This window comes from Triticum aestivum, chromosome 1A, assembly GCF_018294505.1.
Source record: "Triticum aestivum cultivar Chinese Spring chromosome 1A, IWGSC CS RefSeq v2.1, whole genome shotgun sequence".
NCBI lineage: Eukaryota > Viridiplantae > Streptophyta > Magnoliopsida > Poales > Poaceae > Triticum > Triticum aestivum.
In genome coordinates, this window is record NC_057794.1 from 19,728,541 (window position 1) to 19,752,932 (window position 24,392).

Sequence of the window (24,392 nt, forward strand, 5' to 3'; positions counted from 1 at the left end):
AGATATGGGCGTGCTAGGCGTCCGTCAACTGATCTTTTTAAAAGACTGGCCGGGTCACGAGCTGTCAGATTTACCGCATGAAGCGGCTGGGCGCGCCTCCAATACTGCAACACATGTCTTGTTGTAGAATATTTTTTGAAATTGAGGTTTTGTTGTATTTTTTGCAACTGAGGTTTTGTTGCAATTTTGTTTTTTGCAACTGAGATCTTGTTATGGAAAAATTTGGCAAGATAAGTTTTGTTGCAAAACATAGACCCGTTATAGGGCATTGCAACACTGCATATATTTTAGAAGCATAGTTTCTGTTGCAGAAGCAAGTTGAAGGAAGGATGGTACGTGGGACTTCACATGGACGCATCTCACACAGGAAAGATGACGGACGCTGGGATCCTCTGGGTAATGTTAAGTGTTTCCCATAAAATATGCATGGGAACAAACCCCAAGATTCTCCTGCGAAATATTGGCTCCGTTTGTTAAGAATTGGTTTTCATATCTCTACTCCTAATTTGTCAGTTGATAGTCTCCGTGGTTAAATTTCGTCCCACCAACACTGGTTTATTTTCGTCCTCCCTCCCACCTCCCTATACAAAAAACCTACCAAAACCACGTAAGAGCAATGCCTCTCGTACCTTGCAAGCCTCGCACTCGCATGCCTGAACGAAAAAAACCAACGAAAAAACCTACGAAAAAGACGACAAAAAATCATCCGACTCGCACGCACGAATGAGTGCCCTCCAGAGTGCCCTCGAGCGAGGCCTCCAGATCGCTTCGCCGCTGCCCTTGCACTCCCATCAGGCGACTCGCAATCCAGTCCTTCGTCACAGCCCATCGAGGCCTCCAATGGACGCCGCTGATCCCTTCGACGGAGCCGAACCCCTTGAGGAGCCGTTCGCAGATCCCCTTCAGGAGTCGGCGTTGATCCACGCCGTCGCCACCTATGCAGAACCCCAGGGAAGGGCGCTAGGAACCACCGACAAGAGCATACTCGCCCTCGTAAGCGACCTCCGCACCCCTCCCTACCCCTCCCCCGATTCGTCCGCGGCCTCGCGGATCAGATCTGACTTACTGACCGGTCGGTTTCTTCCCCTCGCGATGTTGCTTTGGCAGGTGGCCAGGGTCTCCATGGTCGGCATCGGCGTCGGCATCGTCTATGGCTCCATCAGGCTCGACATCCTCAATGTAATGCTCCAAATCTCCCAACCCCCCGCTGCCTTCCCCTATGGTACCGCTCGATCAATGCGAATTTGGTTGCATCACTGTGTTGGCCGCTGCTCCTGTGGTTCTAGGACTAACAGCGCGTTTGGTTGGGGAGAGTAGGATGTGGGGAATGGGAGTTCACAGGGTGTGAGGTTCAATGTCCAATGTTTGGTTCAGGTACATGGGAATTCATCGGAGATGGGGAAGGGGAATTTGACGGTGTTACATGGGAATTCATCCATGTTTGGTTCAGGTACATGACCGCAACAGAAGGCAATCAAAAATCACTGCTAATACATGGAAAAATTCATTGGTTATCAATAATACTCCTGGTAATCGACGAGGACCTATTCCCCTTCTTTTTTTTGTTCGACCATCCTCATGCGTCCGCGGCTGCAGTCGCCTGCTCTCCAGACCGTCGTCGGGTCTGTGATCATTTGAGGTCATTCTCATGGCCGCCACACGTGGGTCACAAACACCCCGATCTGGGTCTCCACCTCACGCCGACGGGCAAATAGCTACCATGTGACATCTTTGAGTTGAATTGTCTCTCATGCAACGTCGTTGGTTGTAATGGCTCTCGAGTCAACCGTCCATGACTCGACCGGTGACTGTGTGACCATGCTCGACTCGCCCGTGCTGGACTGGGTGAGCGGCGCCGCCGTAAGCATCTTCTCCGGCAGCGGTTTCTTCTCCGTGGTGGTGGAGCGCATTTCTCGGCAGCGGCAGAGCTATTGCGAGTGAGCCCGAAACCCTAGTCCCACTCCCCAGAATTTTGGGGGATCTGTGGCCTCATGCTACCCCTCTGTTTCTTGGCGATTTAGAATCTCGATTGGATCCGGGGTTGTGTCTTCTTCACGGCCCGGTGGTGGAGCTCCTTTCTCGACAGCGGCTATTGCAAGTGAGTATTTTCCAAACTCTAGTCCCATTCCCCAGAATTTTGGATAAATCTATGGACTCATGCAGCCCCTGTTTCTTGGCGTTTTAGAATCTCGATTGGATAGGAGCGCGGGGGCTGAATGAGATGGAGCGAGGAGACAGTGCTTCAAATTGGTAATGCCGCCATTTTTCTCTTTTAGCTGTTATCGAACTCGATTTGGTAGTGAATGTCGCTTACACTGCCGCCGATGCCTGCCATTGACAAAACAGGGGGGTTCAGATTCTGCCACCACATTCGCAATTATAGTAGAATTGTTTCCCTGTAAAGCCAAGCTCAGTGATGGCAGTGTCCAAGACATTGATAGAGATACCATCATGAGGTTGGATATCGAATTTCCAGATGTTGATCCCTAGGAATTGGAGAGCATGAAGGAGAAGGCCATGGGCAATTTGGTGGAGAGAATTGGGGAGAGTATTGTTTGCGGTCTAGAACAAGAGGTATCTCTGCAACATTTCGATAACTATAATGGTGAATATGTCAGAATTGAAGATGGAGAATCCATGGTTGCTGAAATTGATCAGCAAGAAGGGTGGGAAAGCAAACAAGTAACATTTTATGCAGAGCTAATTGATCTGCAAACTCATTCTAGTATTGGTTATGTGCCATCGAAGATGGCTGCATAGGTGGAAGATGATGAGTGGGTATCACAAAAGAAGATGTTGGCATTGTTGACTGAACCGACTGTAGTAGCTGAAGATACAAGGATTGATGCAGACGGAGAGGAGGGAACCCATGGTGCTAGGAAGATTGTTGCTGACTGGAATGTAGTAGAGTTGAATGAAAAAACAGATTTGGTCATTACACCAATATCTGACATTGATATGGCCGAAATGTTTGGCATTCAAGTTGATGAGAAAGATAAGGAGAAGGATGACAGTTCTTTGCCTGCTGATGGTAACACAGGCCCTAAAAATGCAAATGAGGATGAAGAAGAGCTGATGAGAGAGGCTGCTGTTGATGTGGATGATGCAGATGATAATGAGCTAGTTTGTTTGTATGACAAAGAGAACCCAGTTATTGAGATGGGAAAGTTGTGGCCAAGCATGAAGGAGTTTAGGATGTCTTTCAGGACCTATGCAGTCAAAAAAGAGTTTGATGCCAAGACTATGTGGACTGATCGAAAGAAATTTTATGCTCGGTGCAAAGGTTATGATGGTGGTGGCAATCCTTGCAAATGGTACTTGTCTGCCAGACTACAACCTAATGGAAGTACAGTAAGGGTAAATCAAATACCACACCAGCATACATGTATGACCACTTGACAGAGAGTTTCAAAGATGACATCACAGCTTTGGGTTACAGAGAAGATTACTCCTATTTTAGCCAAGACTCCAAACACTACTGCAAAGAGGCTTAAAGTTGACTTGGAGAAGCTGTACCCCATCCAGTTGCAATATACCACGGTGTGGAAAGCAAAACAAAGGGCCATAAAATCATTGTATGATGACTGGGAAAATACATTTAGGATGTTGTATAGTTTTAAAGCAGAGGTGGAGAAGATGTCACCTGGAAGTGTGGTGGAGATAGATATAGAGGTAACAGAGGATGGCAAGGTTTTATTCAGCAAGTTTTTTATGTGTTTGAAGCCTTGCATAGATGGATTCAAAGCAGGTTGTCGTCCATATTTGAGCATAGACTCATATTTTTTGACTGGAAAGTGGAATGGTCAGTTGGCTGCATGCAATGCTCTAAATGGACACAACTGGATGTTCCCAATTGCAATAGGAATGTTTTAATCAGAGACATAGGCATCATGGATATGGTTCATGATGCAACTGAAAAGATGCATAGGGCTAGTTTCTCCTTTGGCCATCCACACAGATGCAGGTAAACGGTTGGAAAATGCAGTAAAAAATGTTTTCCCCCATGCTGAGCAGAGGGAGTGCTTTGGACATATGTGAATGAATCTGATAAAAAAATTCAGAGGAGATGAATTTGGGCGCATGTGGCTAGCAGCAAGATCCTAAACCAGACAGACACATTCCTATCACCTTGGTAAGATATTGGCATCATGTAGTGATAATGAATTTGCTTCATGGTTGAACACCCACCATTCTCTGTTGTGGTATAGGTCAGGTTTTAATATTGCCATAAAATGTGATCATATCAATAACAACTTGGCAGAAAGTTTTAACAACAAAGTGAAGGATTTGAAAGACTTGCCTGTGCATGACATGGTGGACCAAATAAGGATCATGATCATGCATTTGTGGGAGTTGAGAGGAAAAATTGCTAATAGTGTGGAAGGGGACAAGCTTCCAGCAGTGGTACAACAGGTGGTCAACAGGAGTAGAAATCTTTCACATCTATCTTTTGAGAAATCTCCCTTGTGCGGTGCTGAAGTTAGAGATACAAAGAGTGGCAAGAGGCATGTGGTAAATACTGAGTTGCATGAGTGCCCTTGCCAAGAGTGGCAACACACTGGAAAACCATGTGAGCATTCCATACTTTTTTGGCATCTAAACCCAGGTTAAATATGCACCCATATTTGCATGAGTATTATTCAGTACAAAAATTCAAAGCTGCATATGCATGTCCAATTCCTGCACTGACTGACCAATCTCAGTGGCCTGAGGTGGAAATAGACTTTACCTTGTGTCCCCCTGTCACTAGAAGAAAGGCTGGGAGGCCAAAACAGAGCAGATTCAAAGCATGGTTTGAGAAAGGTGGTTGTAGTAAGAAGGGGGAAAAGGAAAAGGAAAAGAATGATAAGCCCAAAAGGGCTCAAAAAGGTAACAAAAATAGGTGCAAGTTGTGTGAGGTACTTGGGCACATAATTGGTTCATCCAAATGCATTTACACTCCTCAGAGGCCAAAGTATGTTTATGTTACTGTTTTTGCAAGTTTTTGATTTTGCTACTTGTTCTAGTATCAAACCAAGTGAAATGCTTTATTTTTTAGGAGGAAGCATGCAGAAAAAGCCCCACCTCTTGTTGTTGAACAATACTGGCCAGTGAAAAAAGCAAGACTCAATGGCTTTAGAAGGAAGAGCACTAAGTAGATAATGTTTGGTGACAAAGATATGGAGCAAACTAAAACTGTTAGTACTGAACATGAGCTAAGTGTTTCTGTTTTGGACGATGTGATGCATACTTAATCTGTTTTGCAGGCGCTAGGGCAATCTAAAACTGTTGCAGATGAAGCAACTGTTGTGCTGCCATGCGAATCTGCTTTGCCAGCTGTGTTGCCATGTTTGGAGGTTGTGCTGCCAAGTGTTGAGTTGCAAACTGAAGTAGTTGAACAATGTGTGCCATCTACTTAATCTCTAGAAGTGCAAACTGAAGAAGTGGGACATGGTCAGGTGCAGAAGTTGAGGGGGCCTAGTGGAGTTGGCAAGAAAACCAAGCGGCCAAAAAGCAAGAGCATCAGCATCAACAAACTATGCGCCATGCAACCAAATGGTGGAAAAAAGGAGAAGAAATCGAGTGGTAGAAACAAGCAAAAGCAATAGAGTCAAAATCATTCAAACGTGATGTGAAAACTTAAGTTTATTGTCATTTGATGTAAAAACTTATGTTCTTTCATGTGAAAACTTATGTGCTATGATGTTGATTTGACTTGAAATAAAATTTAAATTTGAACCGACATTCAAATTTGAACCTATCTCCAATATTTTTGGAGTTCATTTGTTTGTTCTGTGACGTTGCATTGTTTTATGTACTACTATGCACTTTAGTTCATAAATCCAACCCTTTTTGTGAAGTCCGACTCATAGTCACTGAAAATATTGTCCAAATAGGCTCCAAAGTAAGGGAAAACGACCCCATTTCTAAGCAAGTTTTTTTGGACCTTCTCAAAATCATCCAAAAAGATTTTCTTAGCTTATATTATACCTATATAGGATCAATACGAAGTCTCACCTTTTTTTGAATAAGTATTACTATTATTAATTTATTTTCGAAAAAACACCCTTTAATACAAAGTCAGCAATAAAAGAAGTTTGAAAATTTAAAATACAAAAATAACTCCAGATCCTCCATAGTCACTCCAAAATGAAGCTAAGGTGTGGTTTTTGATTTCTTTTTGCATTTTCAAAACCTCAAACCCTCTTCTCACTCCTTTGAACTCTATGCAACCTCAGTCGAGATAGTCCAATTTGTGAAGGTTTTATCATGTAAAGATCATTAGATCAAGTTTATCATTTTATATCATAACTATGTAACATAACAAGACTATATGCGCAGGTTTTTAATTTTTTAGATTTTTTGAATTAGTTATACACATTTGAATGTTCGGTCAAACCTTTCAAAACCCCGTTGACTGCCTCCAAAACCCATGTAACCCTAGCGCCAAATGTCCACCGTCGATCTAACCCTAACGCCAATCTGCGACCGTCGGATATGCCTTCTAGAAGGATTCCATGGGGCGATCCGTGGGAGCCCTGATTCTCCAATCTGATTGGCCACCATTTTTTTCTCTGACGAACAGATAACGTTGAGCGGGGAGCATCTCAGTGACCATTGGACCGAGCAGATCGGGCCTGGCAAATCCCGGCGTGCGTGCGCACGGCCGTCGAGAGGGGGGATGGGCTGCATGCGAGAGAGTTATTGACATGTGCGCCATCCCTGTCCCATGCATTCCATGCAACAGCGTCGCAACCTAGCTATTCTGTGCTCGTGAACGCTGGGACACAGCCTAGCCATTTGCATGCGGGCTTGCATGCACACATTGACGCAGTAAAGCAGCGGCAGGGCGCAGCGTATAAGCGTATAGGTACGTCACATCTAAGCTATTTAAATAAATGCATGTTTGAACCTGAGACCCGGGCCGGATGCGTTAGTGGTGCAGCTCTTTTTTCAGTGTCATGCGCGGATGAACGGGCATGTTCCCATGCGGCGTCACCGCCGATGCAAGTCCACGAAACGATGCATCTCGCCTGTGCCGCCCGTGCCTCTTTGGACGCTCTGCCCGCCGTTTTTGAATTAATGCCAGCAATTACTTATGCCAGCATGAACGGAGAAGAGAAAACGATCGAAGGCATCATGCACATTGACTACGGGTGCAACGCGGCTATAAAAGGGCACCATTTCCTCATCCCTCTCACACTCATCTCTCAAGCCTCCTCCGCTTCTTCTTTTCGAGCCAAATCCACCACTCGAGCCACCATGCAGTTCTACGACTCTACCTACCGTTGCCATCGCACCGTGCCGGAGAGGGAGTACCTGGCCGGAGTCATCGTCGAGAATAGCCTAAGGGTATGGGCCATCTCAAGGTGGAGGGGCCCTAGAGAGTTGGCTCGCTTCTTCCTCCAAGCCGGCTACCGCCACCTCCCTCCGGGCAATCCGCCCATGTTCCACCTCCACGAGCAGTACGATGGCGACGCCAACGGCATCGTCATCGGCCTCTACGTCACCTTCACCAACCCCTACGACGCTCACCACCTCCTCGGCCAGGTGTTCTCGTGTGGATGCGAGTTTATCGCATTCGCCACATACAACATGTTCACCAACTTCCACCACATCTTCCCCCACCCCAATGGCATGCACACCCTCCCCTACCAGATGCCGGAGAACGACGAGTGAGGGGCGCCGGCTAAGGAGGGGCCAAGGAGTTGTTCGAGTGCGAGTCTTTCTATCTGTCTAGCTTGTGTTGTGTTGGTTGGGGCGTGTGTGCCCGTGTCTTCTAGCTATATGTCTAGTTTTAATTATTTTCCTTTCATGTTTTATGCACTATATGTTGTAAGGGGATGCCCCTCTATATGTTCTCTAAGGGGATGCTACTAGGGTACCCGATGCCCCTCTGTCGTTCTATCTATTAATGTTCTTTTGGGCCTAAAGTTTCTCCATTGCATTTTTTGTGGCCATGTGAACTAAAAAATGCACTAAAACATGATCCTATCATAAAAGTTGTTGTTAGCATGTGTCTAGTTAATTATCTTCCTTTTATGTTTTATGCACTATATGTTGTAAGGGGATGCCCTCTATTGTAAGCAGATGCTACTAGGGGCACACTAGATGTCTTCTTTTTTTGAGAGGGGCACAACCTTTTTCGGTTGAAGCACACGAGTAAAAACTTTGAAAACACCATGGCACAAATCAAAAAATTTAAAAAATGGTGCTTGGTTGAAATAAACTAGAACCAAACAATTGCAACTTTTTTGATTCACAAAGACTGCAAGTTAGACTGCTAACTAGAACCTACCATTTGTTTTAGCCGAAACAACACGGGACCCTACCATCGAACACGATAGCTTGTGCATAAAAATAGCTCAAATAATTATCAGACGAGTTATCTAAAAAAATGTGACTGTAGGAAACTTAAAATTTGTGAAATAACCTAAAGCCGAAAAGATATATCGATGTCAATGACCGAGTGCACTTTTTTTTGCACTAGCTTCACTTCTTTATGAATGGGTCTGGATATGTTCTATTCGGCCCTGCCTAACTTCTATATGGGCCTGGCCTTTTCGGGCGACTATGGATGAACCTTTTTTTTTCCTTTTCTCCCTCTACCACTGAAACTGAAACTGATGACGAACTGAAGAACTAAAAAAATGGGGCCGAAACAGAGTGGAGAAGACATGTCGAATTCGTACAACGCAACACTTTTATTCAAACATCCATATCATTACGATTACAAATGATGTCCAATCTATTCACTTACTACTAATTATCATCACATAAACAAATGCGAGAGCAATTACACAAACTTAAAAAAGTCCGGCCATCAGCCCCATCAAATTGCCCTGCTTTTGCAATTCGATGAGTTTCTTCATCTGATTGTTCAGCTTCTTCAGCTCTGCAGTCACTCCTGCATCCCCCACAGTAGCACCAATGGGATGGGCGCCCCCAATGGAATTGCCAGATCCAGGGCCCCCAGATCCAGACGGGCCCGATCCAAACTTGCCCAACTTCTCCGCCTCCAACGGTAAATCAAGCTCCCTTGATGCACCCTCCAGTTGAATCCGCTCTATGTACTCATCTAGCCACTCAAAATGGGTGCATTGCTTCAATTTCTGAAATCAGAAAGATGCACCCTAAATCCCAAATCCGATGAAAAATGGGAAAATATGAAATTGGGAGACAAAAACCAAAATTGGCATATTGAGAAGTGAAATCTCACCTTTCCCTGCTCTGGTTTGCTCTGGCATTTCACGAATTCCCGCCCAAGGTTGCCATTCTTGCCGTTCATTGTGACTAGCCGCTTCAGGGGTGCGGTACATGGGCATGCAGGGCCCCTTGTCATGGGCACTGCGCCATAGCGCGGCCATGAGTGGCGGGAGGCTGAAGCGGAGCTCGACATTGCTAGGTCACGGCCCGAAACGGCGTTGCTGCGCGTCGTCACCGGAGAAGAAGAACAACAACGGTCGGGGAGGGGGGGGGGGGGGGGAAGGATGGTCTCGGGTGCTGCACGGCTCGAGGCACGGCTCGGTGTCCTCTTGTACCAATGCTGAGCTGGATAAGTTAGTGGGTCCATGCTGTGGGTCCTGCTCACCTGACCAATGCTGAGCTGGATAAGTTGGTGGGTCCCACGCTGTGGGTCCCGCTCACCTGATTCGAGTTTTAAACATGTGTCTTTGGATTAGGTAGTAGTGTCGCACGCAGCTATTTTTTCCAACGCAGATGTCGCATGAGAGCCATTTGAACCGACAATGTCACATGAGAGACAATTCACACCAACGACGTCGCATGGGAGCTATTTGCCCCACGCCGACGCGGTGCCTCCCGGCGATGACTTCCTCCTCCTCACGCCCTTGCCGTCCTCCTCCGCAAGACTTCACCGTCTCCTGCGCGAGCCCGACATGCGGGAGGACGACGTCGACCATGGAGCACCGTGGACGTGCTACCACCATGGTGGGGACGAGGCGGAGTATGTCGCGACGGCGGCGATGAGCACCACGAACGCGCTACCACCATGGTGTGGACGAGGTGTTGCAGCCCTCCCCTCGAGATCAGCTCTAGCCTGATGACGACGACCTGATCCCTACAGGTGACGAAGACGTGCTCCGGCCAAGACAAGCCCCATCCATATTCGTCCCCGCGGGCTGCACCCCTCTCTCTTCCTTCACCACCATGAGTTGAGGAGGAGCACCGTCAACTCTCTTCATTGTGTGTCTACTCTAATAGAAAAGAAGATGAAGTATGTGACCATTGTAGCTAGTATTGAATTCATGTATATACATCGAATATTCATCCAATTTCGTCTACTATTTCCCCAAATGACAAATGTGTTGATCTGAAGGAGAGAGGGTGAGAAGAAAAGAGACGTCGTGCAGCTGGTAACGGGAGAGAATTGTCTAGCCGGCAATCATGGATTTCTAGCAAGGGCCACAGAGTGATTTCTAGCAATCAGGGAGGCTAGAGAGACTTGGTTGTTGTTATGTTTGCTGCGTGAGAGGATGGTCACTCGATGTAAGAGTGCAGGGAATGTTGCTTGCTACTGCTACTGCGTGTTCTATTGTGTTGTTTTGTAATATGTAATATTTCTGAACTGTTAGAGATATTGCCGCACTGAGATTTGTTACCATTATGGATATATGGTCTTTTCCAGTGCATTGCAAAACTAACTAATAATTTCTGATCAGATACCCTGGTATCCTCATGATTGGGTGGTGAGTATGTAAGTAGTTTCTCTTACTGTATTTTACATTCTTATTTAGGCTTGCTCAGAGGTTAGTGCAAGGAGATGTCCCACAAGCACTGACAAATTGTCGACTAAGTATACTTGTCAATGCAAGGATGCTATATTGTCGAGGGATATATCAGGAGGATCTTACGAGTGAATTTTACTTTTGTTTTGAGCAGCTAATTACCAATTGACATGGGTGCTTTGATTTCCGGTGCAAAATATTGAGAAGAATTTGAGGATAGGCTTAAAGAAGACGTAGATTCTGATGGACAGGTCATTCTCTTCATTGAGGAGATTCACACTGTTGTTGGAGCAGCTAACAAGATACATGAATCGTTATTGCTTTGACTCATGAAATCATGAGATATTCTTTCCCTATTTCTTACACTAACTTCCTACATGTTTTATTTGATAATGACATTTACCTCTTCTTTCTTTAAAGATGGCATGCATAGGCTAAAAATTGAGGATTAGACTGATCCATTTACTCAATAAGTTTTACCAAACATGTGATGGTTGTGCTGGGTCTACTGTCATCTTTTGGATCTCATAGGTCACTGAATTTATGTTCAGCATAAAAAAAGGCTGCTTGGCTGCACCAATTCCATGTAGCTAATAAACTGTGGGACAACAGTTTTTTGGAATCTCCAGCATTTGATTCATTTTGGGTGTTGTATGTGAAATAGTAAGATTTATGGATACTGGGATGCATCAACGCAATTTTACAGCCTTAGTCTATAATCTGGTTGATGATTGTTACATAGATAAACTCCTGATTCTTCCATACAACAAAACAGTTCGTCAGTCATTTTACTCGTGTATTTTGACATAATATTTTTTGCTGGGTTACAAAAATAATGCATAACATGTTGATCACAAATACTGTGCCAGCTTGTGAGAGATGGCAAAGCTATTCTATGCAGGGTACGCCTCCCAGCTAGCCGATGCCTACTGTATCCACTGTTCTGTTGCATCCGGTGCGACCTCAAAGAATGCCTTCTTCTACCTGGGCGTTGAGCGCCTCAGGGACGGCGAGATGCAGCGCCTGGGGTGGAAGCAGTTCAACTACATGATGATGAAGTGAGTGAAGGGGTTAAGACGGTTGCGTTGTACGTGCGCTTGCTTGCTGGTGAGTGTCGCCTCTGTGACTAGGTGTTCTTTGCTGTCTATGCCCTCTGTAGTTTAAGGTGTTTGTTCTTTTAGCAGCCATTAAAATACTACAATGTAAATGAATGTCTTCTCTATGTCTACAGCATGCACTAGAAGAATAGAACTAATGGCAGTGTTTTGTCTATACAGTATATTAGTATATTATACATGTTTTTGATTCTAAGTGTATTATAAATTAGTATAGACTATCTATCATCCTTTCATTCAGTTTTTGCAGAGAAGTTCAGTTGCCTTGCGTATGGCTTTACCGACAGTTCTTTTGTGCAGTTGACACAATGGTATGATGTAGCATGTTGGCGTATAGTTTTATCCACCATTGATAGGGAATACGTATTCTTCTTAGGTTCCCTTCCTGCAAATGTTAAAAAACTTAAATACAATGAATGATTGTGTTTTTAGATGGAAAACGCCATTTCTAGTAATAGTTGGACAACCTGAAAAGAATTGCTCGAGTAACATGTTTCCAAGCAGCATATTGCATAATCTTTCAAATCATAGGCAAGGTTATACAAGAAACACTGACCTAGGAGTTACTGTAGTACTTTGTTCATCATTCCATAATTTCTTTGCACCAAGACGTGGATCGTAATTTTCCATCATGGTGGTTTGAGTTTGTTGCCTGCGCTTATTACTAGGAAATGAAGCTCTCGGCCTTTTTTTTTGCGGGGAAACCAGAGAGCTTTATTCATATCAAGGCATTCTTGGGACAATCAGCCAAAAGGCTGGTCACCAAAAACCCGGAGTCTCCTCAACCCAGGTATCGGTCACATTCAGAGTGCAAGCACGTTTTGCACAAAGATGCGCTGGAACATTAGCTGACCTTTTTACATGCTGAATATCAAAAAGAGTAAAATTATTACATAGCTCTCCTATCTCTAACAATAAAGGAGCCACAATTGACCGAGAATTGTGGCGAGTGTTCCAGAGCGTCACCATCTCCAAGCAATCAGTCTCCATTAGCACATGCGAGAATCCTCGAAGTGATTCAAAACAAACTCCATCTCAAAGTGATAAAACCTCCATAATCAAGGGATCAGAGATACCCAATTATGTTTTGCACCATGCTCCCAGGAGCGCCGAAGAGGATCTGGCCACCCCTCCTGCACCGCCCCCTGCCATCTGCTAAGTTTAAGGCACCATCCGTAGTGATCTTGACAAGTCCCTCATCAGGCGGTCTTCAATCGAAGCCAGGCAGAATCATTGCATCTCGACGTGGAAGATGAAGGAGGGCAATCGCCTCCTTGGTGGCCCTGAGCGTTGCGGTTGGATTCTTTCCCTCTTCACCATGCTTGATTCTGTTCCGGGAGTGCCATATAGACCACATAATTGTTGTGGTCTTTGCGCGATCATCATTTGTGAACCGAGACTCACATGTGATATCTCGCGCCCATGATTCTGGATGAAGACGAGGCAGTCTGAGGCTAAACCAAGCATACGCTTCTTCCCAGAAGCATTTTGCGTGTGAACAATGTATGAGTGCATGCTCCAGTTTCTCGTCCATAGCCAAGGAAACTTTGCATCGACGGATCTCTGCAATATGTCGATAGTTAAGAGTGGTCTCATCTGGGAGAATTCCACGAAGAACCCTCCACCAGAACACTCTAACCTTTGGGATGACATTCAATTTCCATAGAGATTTCCACAACTGTGTATCTTCCTCTGAGGTTCCTGTAGCCGCCCCTTCCTCTATAGCAACTCGCTCTTTCTGAGTCACGAGAGCACGGTACGCTGACTTCACAATGTGGTTCCCCGATCTTTCGAATGGCCATGCAAGAAAATCATCTCCTCCTCCTTGCCGAATAGGGATATTCAATATTGCTTCGGCATCAGGAGCAATGAAAGTATGTCGAACAAGTTCTTGTCTCCACGACCAATTAGATGGATCAATAAGCTCGGACACACGCTCAACGGCCGTGTGTTCTGGCCAAAAAATAGGAGACATAGATATTGTACTTGGAATCCACTTGTCGTTCCAAACCTAGATGGAGGAGCCATCGCCCACACGGGAAATCAGTCCGGACCGTAGGGCCTCCCTCCCAGCGATGATCGCCCTCCAAGTGGCCGACGCCGACTTAGCTACAGTAGCCTGCATGAAGTCAGTGTCGGGAAAATAGCGGCCTTTCAAGACTCTTGCACAAAGGGAATTGGGGTTGGTGATGAACCGCCATCCGTGTTTGCCCAACATAGCAAGATTGAAAATATGAGGGTCTCGGAAACCCATACCACCCTTGCACTTGGGTGTAGCTAGCTCCTTCCAGGACACCCAGTGCAATGATTTCTTGTCAAGAGAGCTACTCCAAAAATATTTAGCCAGTGGTGAAGTAAGAATCTTACAAACTTTCTTGGTCAAAAGAAAGGTGCTCATTGGATATGTAGGAATAGATTGGATGGCCGATTTGAGAAGAGTTTCTCGGCCTGCACATGCCAATAATTTCTCTGACCAACCTTGCATTTTCCAACGAGCTCTCTCGCTGATATGATCAAATGTGCTACTTGTGATCCAACCCACAGCGGTAGGTAGCCCCAGGTATTTCTCGCTGAATGCTTGCACATGGATATTTAATGTTGCTTGCATAACCTACCTCAACGAATCTGGGGTGTGAGAACTGAAGTAAACCAAACTTTTGTCACGATTAACACTTCGGCCCGAGGCCTCTCCATAGATTCTGAGAATTTCATTAAGTCTGAGAGCACTTGGATTACATGCATTGATGAAGATCAGACTATCATCTGCAAATAAAAAATGTGTGACCCATGGTGATCTATAGATCACTCTCAGACCCTTGTCTATCGTTATTCCATTGTAATATTTGAACAATGAGGAAAAACCTTCTGCACAAAGCAGAAAAAGATAAGGTGAAACTAGGTCTCCTTGACGGAATCGTCTGGTTGGTGTGAAGTATGGTAGAAACTCTCCGTTGACACGCACCAAAAACCGAACCAAAGAGACACACTTCATTATCAAAATATAACAAAGCTCATACAAAAGCCCAGCCGAACTAGTATAGCTTCCAGATAATGCCACTCAGCGCGATCCTATGCTTTCATCATATCAAGTTTCACCGCGCATGAGTAATTCTTGCCCTTCTTTCTTCTCCTCATCGTATGTATGCTTTCATAAGCAACTAGAACATTGTCAGTAATGAGGCGTCCGGGAACAAATGCACTTTGCTCTTCACTGATTACCTCGTCCATAATGCATCTCAAGTGATTAGTGACTGCCTTAGCTGCAATCTTGTATAGAACTGGGCACAAAGCAATAGTACGATATTGAGTTATTGATTGGGGTGTCTGACCTTGGGGATGAGAGTAATAGAAGTGTCATTCAGACCTGATGGTAGCTCGCCCCCATTCATAAAATCAAGTACTGCCTGGGTTACATCATTACCAAGTGAGTCCCAATGACGCTGATAAAAACCTGCAGTAAAACCATCAACACCCGGTGCCTTGGACGGAGCTATTTGAAACAACGCCACCTTGACTTCCTCTGGGGTGTAGGGTTTGGAAAGATCGGTGTTCATCGCCTGTGACACCCTGACAGGCACATGCGATAACAAAAACTGTGGGTTGGTAAAGCCTTGTGATTCATATAACTGTTGATAAAAAGTCTGCACATCCACTTTATCCTCATCTCCACTAGCACACACGGTGTCATAAGCTCGTCGCAACTCTGTGTTTTTATTCATTTGTTGGCGCTGTGCTTGAAAGTAAGATGTGTTGCGATCACCCTCGCAAAGCCACGGAACTCTCGACCTCTGTCAAGTCCACACTTCCTCTTGATGCAGGGCCTCTTTCAATTTTTTAACAATGTTTTTCTCCTCATCGGACAGCCCGGTTCCTATGGCCTGACACCGACCACGGTTCAAACGCTTTTGGAGTTGTCTGACGGTACGTGTCAAACACCCAAACCCCTTCAAACTCCATGGCTCTAAGGTTGACTGCAATGTACCAAGTGCCGAAGCAATGCCTTGGAGACCAGGAGTCCGTGGTATGCCTTGCCAAGTCTCAGCTACGAGGCGATCATAATCTGTATGGGTTTGCCATACGTTTTCGTACCTGAATTGTTTGTTTGCCCTAGGCCGATCTGTCAAAACCTCCTTGATTTCTGCTATCACAAAGCAATGATCAGACTCAACTGAAGGTAAATGTCTAACCCGTATGTGATGAAAAAACTGACGGAATTCCTCATTAGCAAAGGCTCTGTCTAGCCGTGCCTTGACATTTGCATCTCCGATTGATGGTTATCCCATGTCTAAGCCGTGCTAGACCAGCCCAAGTCTTGGAAGGAGATCTCATCCACAACCTCCTGAAACGCTCTCATGTGAGTTTCAGACCGAGCCGCTCTGCTGAAGTGCTCACAAGCAAACAAGGTTTCATTATAAATCTCCCACGCACAACCATGCGCTATGGGGTATATTGTACAAAGTACGCAAGAACCGCCAACTGTGATGTCTCTCTTCCGCCCGCGGTGCTCCGTAAAAACCGGTGAAACGCCAAACATAAGCGTTTTGATTGGTATTCTGAACTAGTGCATCAATATGGTTCTTACTAAAAAAATTCAAATCAACGGTCACATCTTTGGACCAGAACAGATCTATGCCGCCACTAAGGCCGACACTGTCAACAGCAAAACTGCCTGTAAAACCAAGTGTATACTTCAAATCCTCAACTCTGTTTACCTTGATTTTCGTTTCCATTACAAAGAGAAGGGGGGGGGGGTCCTTCAAGCTTCACAATGCTGCAAAGCTCCCGAACTGCCTCGGGGTTCCCAAGGCCCCGGCAGTTCCAACTTAAAACACTCATTGTGACGGGCAGGAACGCGCCGCGGTCTCTGCCGAGTTTTCTGGTGTAGACTTCTTCTTCTTTGGATCACGAGCAAATTCATCCCCTTCTGTTTCATTACTGGCTGAGGTTGGGTCCTTGATGCTTGCACTCGTGTCCCCAATAGGATCGTTCACACTCCCATCTATGAGCAACAAAGTTTTAGCTACTGGTTTGTAAACTTGATGTGGGGCTTCTTCGTGCTTTGTCTGCCGCTTGCTCTTCATAGGAGAAGTCACTTCCTCTCCAGGTTCCTTATTAGTACTCGAATTTCTAGTGGTTGGCTTGTTCTGAGTCTTTGGTTCCCTGGTGGAATTGTCGCTGGCCGGCTGCTTCTTTGCATCATCCGAAGCACGAAGCTTGGAACCAAATGGTAGCTCACCCTTGGCATCGCGGGAGCCCGGGGTAGCACAATAGAGCTCTGAATGTCCTAGTCTGCCACAGGAGAAGCAAAAATAGGGCAGCTGTTCATATTGAATTTCATACACATCCATCTTCTTCCTCCTAGAAGAATCAATCAAAATCCACCTCCTCAAAGGCTTGTCTACCTCAATAGATATCTTGCTCGCAGATAACCGCCATTGTGATCAAACCTGACAAATTGAGCGTTCTTATCCATCTGCTGAGCAATCGACTTCCACCACGCCTCATCCCTTAGGTTATAGGGAAGATCCATAACCCTAGCCCAAATCTGCAGACGATCAAACTGGACCTCATCAGGCCGCATGCACTCGTCAAACTCCGCCAACACCACGACGTTTTTGCTGATGTACCAAGGTGAGCCTCCCCACACCCGATCTCTGTCTCTCTGAGTCTCGAACTCTGCAACAAACATGTTTACTCCCGCCGATCTGAACTTGAGACCTCGTGGATTGCCCCAAGCCGGCCGAAGCGCATTAGTGATGGTCTGGATGTGAATATGGTTCCGGTGGAGCACTTTATCGGCCAATAGCCACTTCCCCAGCCTTCCCTCGACGCAATCTTCAAGGATCAAAGGAGTAGCCTCTTCCTCGATATATCAAGCTTCCCAAGGGCCTCCTCAAGTATCCTCCTGGCGGCGTTCCCCGCCTGGGAATCGCTCCCCTCCCCCGAGCCTGTGGCGCTGGGAGAAGCCATGAGCCCGGAGAACTTGCCACTCTCCTACCTCGCTTGCACCGGCGACGAATCGTTGGGCAGAGAAGGTTCCACGTCAAACCCTAGTCGCCACCAGCGCCGCCAGAGGTTTTAGGGTTTGGGGGAAAACGGGATTATAGAGATTGAAGCTCTCAGCCTGGTTCTAACAAACTTAACTGAACTTCTGTACACGAGATAAATAAATACATTGTACTAAGATGTTAAGAGTCCTTATACTGATATTATATTTAGTTATTTTTATTCAAGGATACATTAATTAAGTTTCAAAGTCAATTGTCATTTTTAGTAAATTGGTGTGTGGTAGAATTCTTTAGGTAGTTGTTAATTTACAACACTCTGCACATGTATTGACTGCGCGTCCGTTCTGCTTCCTTCTTTTTTCTTCCTTTCTGACTCTAGAATCGAATTTGTCCTTGGTGTGGGCCGTTGAAATTTTCTCCAGTCTGTTTCCTTGCAAGAATTAGCACAGGCAACGTAACAATTCAATTCCTTGGGTGTTTTTCTTGCGATTCCCCTTCAGGGCCGTATGATTCTTCGCAGGGAAGAAGCTATTTGGGCTGAATCAGACGAGGTGCTTGAGCAGATTGGGAAGGGCTCCTTTGGCTCTGCGCTCCTGGTGAGGCACAAGGTTGAGAGGAAGAGGTTGGTGCAATTCCACCCTTGCTTGCTCCCCACAGTCCCTGGATCATCTCTCAATCTCAAGTATGCCTTGTTGCAGGTATGTCTTGAAGAAGATCGAGCTCGCTCGTCAGACCATGAGGTGCCAGGGATCCGCGCACCAAGAGGTTTCTTTCATTCCCTATTTTGTGCCATGTCACATGTCAACATTCAACTTAGATGCATGGTTTGTTTGACCTTTGGATGAAATTCGGCATTTTGTTCATGCAGATGGAGCTCATCGCAAAATTAAGGAGCCCTTACATCATGGAAAACAAAGATTCTTGGGTGGCGAAGGTGAGCATGGTCTCCCCTCTTCTCTTATGATCTTATCTTGCAACATTTCAATCTTCCTACTGAAAATTTCAAAAATAAAAAAATGTTCTGACGGAAGGATTCATGTGACCGCCGACGTCTGAAATTCGTGTTTTTTGTTGTTGTCATCAGGGGTGCTATGTGTGCATCAGGATTGGTTACTGCGGGGGAGGGGACTTGTATGTGTGTAACTTGTGAAGTGAGCTCTGAACTGAATTTGGAACTTGTAACGAAATTGTGGTTCTCTGTTTTTCCCTATGCATTTGCAGGCTAGAGGCCATTAAGAAGGCTAACGGCAACCATTTCTCGGAGAAGGTGCTCAACTACTTTGTAATATGTCTTGTTCAGTAGCCGCAAATTCCGCTTACTGAATTTTGCCCCGTTGCAATGCCAATTTTTCTGGATGCAGAAACTCTGTGTGTGGCTTGTGCAGCTCCTGATGGTGCTTGATTACTTGCATGCCAATCATATCCTTCATCGAGATGTCAAGGTTTTTACATTTGTAACCTTTATCTGGTACTCACATTTCATTTCAGTTAAGCCTAGCCGGTTGCTCACCATGCATAGTACTTTTTTTTAGTGTTCAAATATATTTCTTACAAAGGACCAAAATATACTGATCAGTCAGTACGCTCTAATAAAATCAGTTACTAGGAAAAATACTTGAAAGAACTGATGGCAATATCTTCTGTTATCGAATATATATGTTGTCTGAAACAGGTGATCTTGGGCTGGCTAAAGTGTTTACTTCTGATGATTTAGCTTCGTCGCTAAGTTGTTCTTTCTCAATCCACAGGCACGTGTTTCTTTCTAATATATAAGTTGCTTATATAATTTGATATATTGTGTTTGTTCTGAAGGTTGCAGGAACTCCCAGTTACATGTTCCCTTAACTTCTTCCTGACATTCCATATGGCTCCAAGCCCGACGTATGGTCGTTAGGCAAGTATTCCTATCTAATATTCAGTCACATGTCTTGCTCTGAATGTCGCATTGTTCTCTTGTCTAAATATTTGCAATTTTCAGGATGCTGCATCTATGAGATGAGTGCCCTGAAGCATGCATTCAAAGCATTTGTAAGTCGATATGCTCTTTAAGCATTTGGTATTACATTTCGCCAAAAGTTGCATTTAAGATGATGTTTTTCCCTAACAGGATATGCAGACACTGATAAACAAGATTAACAAGTCTGTTGTCGCCCCTCTACCGACAATATATTTTGGCGCATTGTAAGCACTTGTAACGGATTAACTTGAAGGAAGTTCTTGTGAACTATTCATGGCATCTGAAAATTATTTTTATAATATGTTCATTTTCTATCATGCAGTAGGGGACTCATCAAAAGCATGCTGCGTAGAAATCCAGATCACTGACCGTGTACGAGTCATTTTCCTAGAGAATATTTATTTTATTTTAATGACTATAATCTTGTTTCTACACTCATTTGCGCATCTCATCGCCTCATATTGATTATGTTTTCCAGGTTGTAGATCTGCTAAACCATCCGCATCTTCAGCCCTTTCTTTTGAAGAGGAGGCCATCCCTCGACCTCTGCATCAGAGAGATGCATGCAGCCAATTTATTAAAAAACCGACAGTAACAAAGTCTGAACTGCAAAGTACTGCTCACAAAAGGAGCAAAGGAAAAAAAAAAAGAGTACAAGTCTCAAAGCCGCATCCGGCTGGATGAGGATCCACTAAGGACCTATCCTATGCAGTGATCGCCATCCAAACCGGTTGAAAAAAACCCGTGCTGCCATCTCCCATCGGTTACACCCAGTAGCCAGCTGCTTCCTGGAGGCTGTACGAGTGAGTAATGACCACGTACGAATCCATACCGTAGCCTCGAATATGACCGGCAAGAAATTAGTCATAGGTTTTCTGTTAAAAATTGTATTATTCCTACAGTTCCATATAGCCAAAATAAATGCGCATATTCCGATCCGAATATTACATGTGATATGAACATTCACTCCATCAAGCCACGTCCCAAACAATGCTTCTATGCTATTAGGAGGTGAAATATTAAAGGCTACATGCACCGACCGTCAAAGTAACTTCACAAGAGGACAATCAAGAAATAGGTGTTGTATTGTTTCATCCTGATCACAAAAACAACACCTCGAGCTACCTACCCATCTCCGCCTCAATAAGTTATCTTTGGTTAGCACTTGTTTGTGAACAAACCACATAAATATGTTAATTCGTAAGGGCACTTTAACTCGCCAAATATAAAGCGATCGCGGGATTGGGTCAGAGTTGATGAGATCTAAGTACATGGACTTGACCATGAACAAGCCACTATTCGTGAGCTTCCATCTAAAATAATCCTCCTCATCAGAGAGGTGCACCTCCATTAGCCTCCTGACTAAGTGTAGCCAAGAAGTCCAACGTTCCCCAACTAGAGATTGCCTGAACTGGATATTCAAGGGTACCGTCCGCATCACTGTTGCCACGTACTCTTCCTTGCGTTGAGCAATATGATACAGTGAAGGATACTGGAGAGCTAGTGGTGTATCTCCTAACAACGTATCCTCCCAAAACCTTATTGTTGAGCCGTACCCAACACTAAACTTCACCCCATGGAAGAAAGTATCTTTCACTCTCATGAGTCCCTTCCAAAATGGTGACTCATTAGGTATTACAGTAACCTTGGCTAGAGTTTTGGAGTGTCAATACTTGTTGCGAAGAATCTGGGCCCACATTCCTTCGGAATGCAGTGATAATCGACATAGCCATTTACTCAACAAGCATTTATTTTTCACCTTGAGGTTTTTAATCCCAAGACCCCCCTGGTCCTTTGGTCGACAAATAATATCCCATCTTGCCAGACGATATTTTGTCTTAACCTCATCCGATTGCCAGAAGAATCGAAATCGATAAAAGTCTAATCTCTTGCGTACCCCTTTGGGTATTTCGAAAAAAGACAGGAGGAACATCGGCATGCTCGTTAGTACTGAATTAATTAATAGTAGCCGTCCTCCATATGACATAAGCTTACCCTTCCAGCAGCTAAATTTCTTCTCGAATCGATCCTTGATACATTTCCATTCTTTATTAGTCAATTTCCTATGATGGATTGGAATGCCAAGATAGCTAAAGGGCAAAGATCGCAGTTCACAGCCGAACAGGTTCTTGTATTCTTTTTGGTCATCCTTGGCCCTTCCAAAACAGAAGAGTTCCCTTTTGTGGAAATTGATCTTCAGCCCCGACAATTGCTCAAAGAGGCATAGGATGAGTTTCATATTTCGAGCTTGTGCAAGGTCATGTTCCATAAATAATATTGTGTCATCTGCATATTGTAAGATGGATACCCCCATCCACTAGATGAGGGACTAGTCCATCAACCAGCCCCTTTTCCTCGGCCCAGCCTATGAGTACTGTCAACATGTTAGCCACAATATTAAACAGTATCAGGGACATTGGGTCACCCTGCCTCAGGCCTTTATGCATTTGAAACTAATGTCCAATATCATCATTCACCTTTATTCCAACACCGCCTTTCTGGACAAAGGAATCGACCTGATTCCTCCAAGGTGCATTGAAACCATTCATGTGCATAGCTTGCTGTAGAAAAGGCCACTTAACTTTATCATAAGACTTTTCAAAATCCATTTTGAATATCAGTCCATCGAGTTTCTTCGAGTGGATTTCATGTAAGGTTTCGTGTAAGACAACTACCCCTTCTAGGACGTGTCTTCCAGGCATGAAGGCAGCCTGACTTGGTTGCACCATCGAGTGTGCCACTTTTGTCAGCCTATTGGTGGTCACTTTCGTAAAGATTTTGAAACTGACATTCAATAAGCAGATGGGCCTGAATTGCTCGATGCGGATGGCCTCCTCCATTTTAGGGAGAAGAGTGAGCGTGCCAAAATTCAAATGAAACAGTTGATGATGCCCATTGAAAGGATCATGAAACATTGGCATAAGATCGTCCTTCACGATATGCCAACATTTCTTATAAAATTCTGCCGGGAACCCATCTGGTCCCGGTGCCTTGTTTGGTTTCATTTGATCTATCGCCTCAAACACCTGCTTCTCAGTGAAAGGAGCATACATGATCTCATTCTCCTCTGACTGCAACTGAGGGATATCTGCCAGTACACTCTCACCTAGAGTCACAGCGTTCTCTATCGGAGGTCCAAACAACTGCTTGTAATAGTTGGGAATATACATCTTCAAATTCTCATGCCCAACAACTATTTCCTCACCCTGTTCAAGCTGAATGATTTTTTTATCCTACGCTTGCCACTCGCAATCATATGGAAAAATTGTGTATTGTCATCCCCTTTTACCACCTTAAGAACTTTGGCACGCAATGCCCACTTCATTTCTTCTTCTCTAAGTAACTTACGCAAGTTGGCCTCGGCCTCCGACTTTCAAGCTTGCTTAGTCTGGTCGAGCAAATTCGTTTCCGCCCGTATATCTAGCGTCTGAATTAACTAGAGAAGCCTCTCCTTCTATTTTTATAGATCCCACTCTCATTTCTGGCCCAACCCCTCAAGAGTTGTCTCAGGTGTCTGATTTTGTTCTGCCAGCGTTCCACGCTAGATGTGCCCTTCATTGGTTTAGCCCACTCTCTAGCCACCATCTCAATGAAATTTTCTTTTTCGAACCAACTGAATTTGAACAAGAAAATATTTTTATTGCCAATATGCGTGGCATCACCGGAATCAACTAACAGGGGTGTGTGGTCCGAGATCGCCCTTTGCATCGCGTGCACCGATAGGGCATTTTTGTTCCCATTCCACACTCGTAAGTACCCTATCAAGCTTCTCGTACATAGGAGTAGGAAGAGAATTTGCCTAGGTAAATTGTCTTCCTGAAAGCTCTATCTCCCTAAGATCAAGACTCTCAATGATCATATTGAACATAAAAGACCACCGTCCATCAAAACGATCATTGTTCTTTTCTTCCTTCCTCCTAATGATATTAAAATAGCCTCCTACCAAAATTGGCAGTCTTTCATCTCCACAAATCTGTACCAATTCTGCTAAGAACTCCGGCTTAAACTCTGGTTGGGCAGCACCATACACTGCCACTAAGGCCCAACGGAACCCATCAAATTTGGACCTAACCCTGAACTTCACCGTATAATCTCCTCTTACTACATTTAGAACCTCAAGAGTCTCACACTTCACTCCCAAGAGAATCCCGCCGGATCTCCCGCTTGGCGGAAGGCAGTGCCAATCAAAGGCTACTCCCGCTGTAAGTGAGCCTAGAAATTCTGGTGTAAAGTTATCTCTACCAGTCTCAAGTAGAGCTATAAACCCTAATTTATCCTCTATACTTGTTTCAGCAAGGAACCATTGCTTAGCCAAGTCTGCCAGACCTCTGCTATTCCAAAAGATCCCTTTCATATTTCATCATGGACTTCTTCAGCCCTATGTGTTGGAAATCCAATCGAAATCAAGTCCGGCTCGCAATATGTTCCTAGCTATACTTCTAATAGACATGAAAAAAACAAGACTATGTTCTGATGATGAAGACAATTGCAAAGGCCGATATATTAAGAGTCATTCATTTAAAGTACAGAGGATTGTGGAACTTGACAATGCCACTGCTAACCATGGCCCTCCTCAGTCTACGAG

General features: G+C 44.7%; 1 pseudogene; it reads left to right on the plus strand.

The window, feature by feature from the left end:
* Positions 1–840: 840 nt before the first annotated feature.
* On the plus strand, positions 841–24,281 carry LOC123064377 (uncharacterized; annotated as a pseudogene).
* Positions 24,282–24,392: the final 111 nt, after the last annotated feature.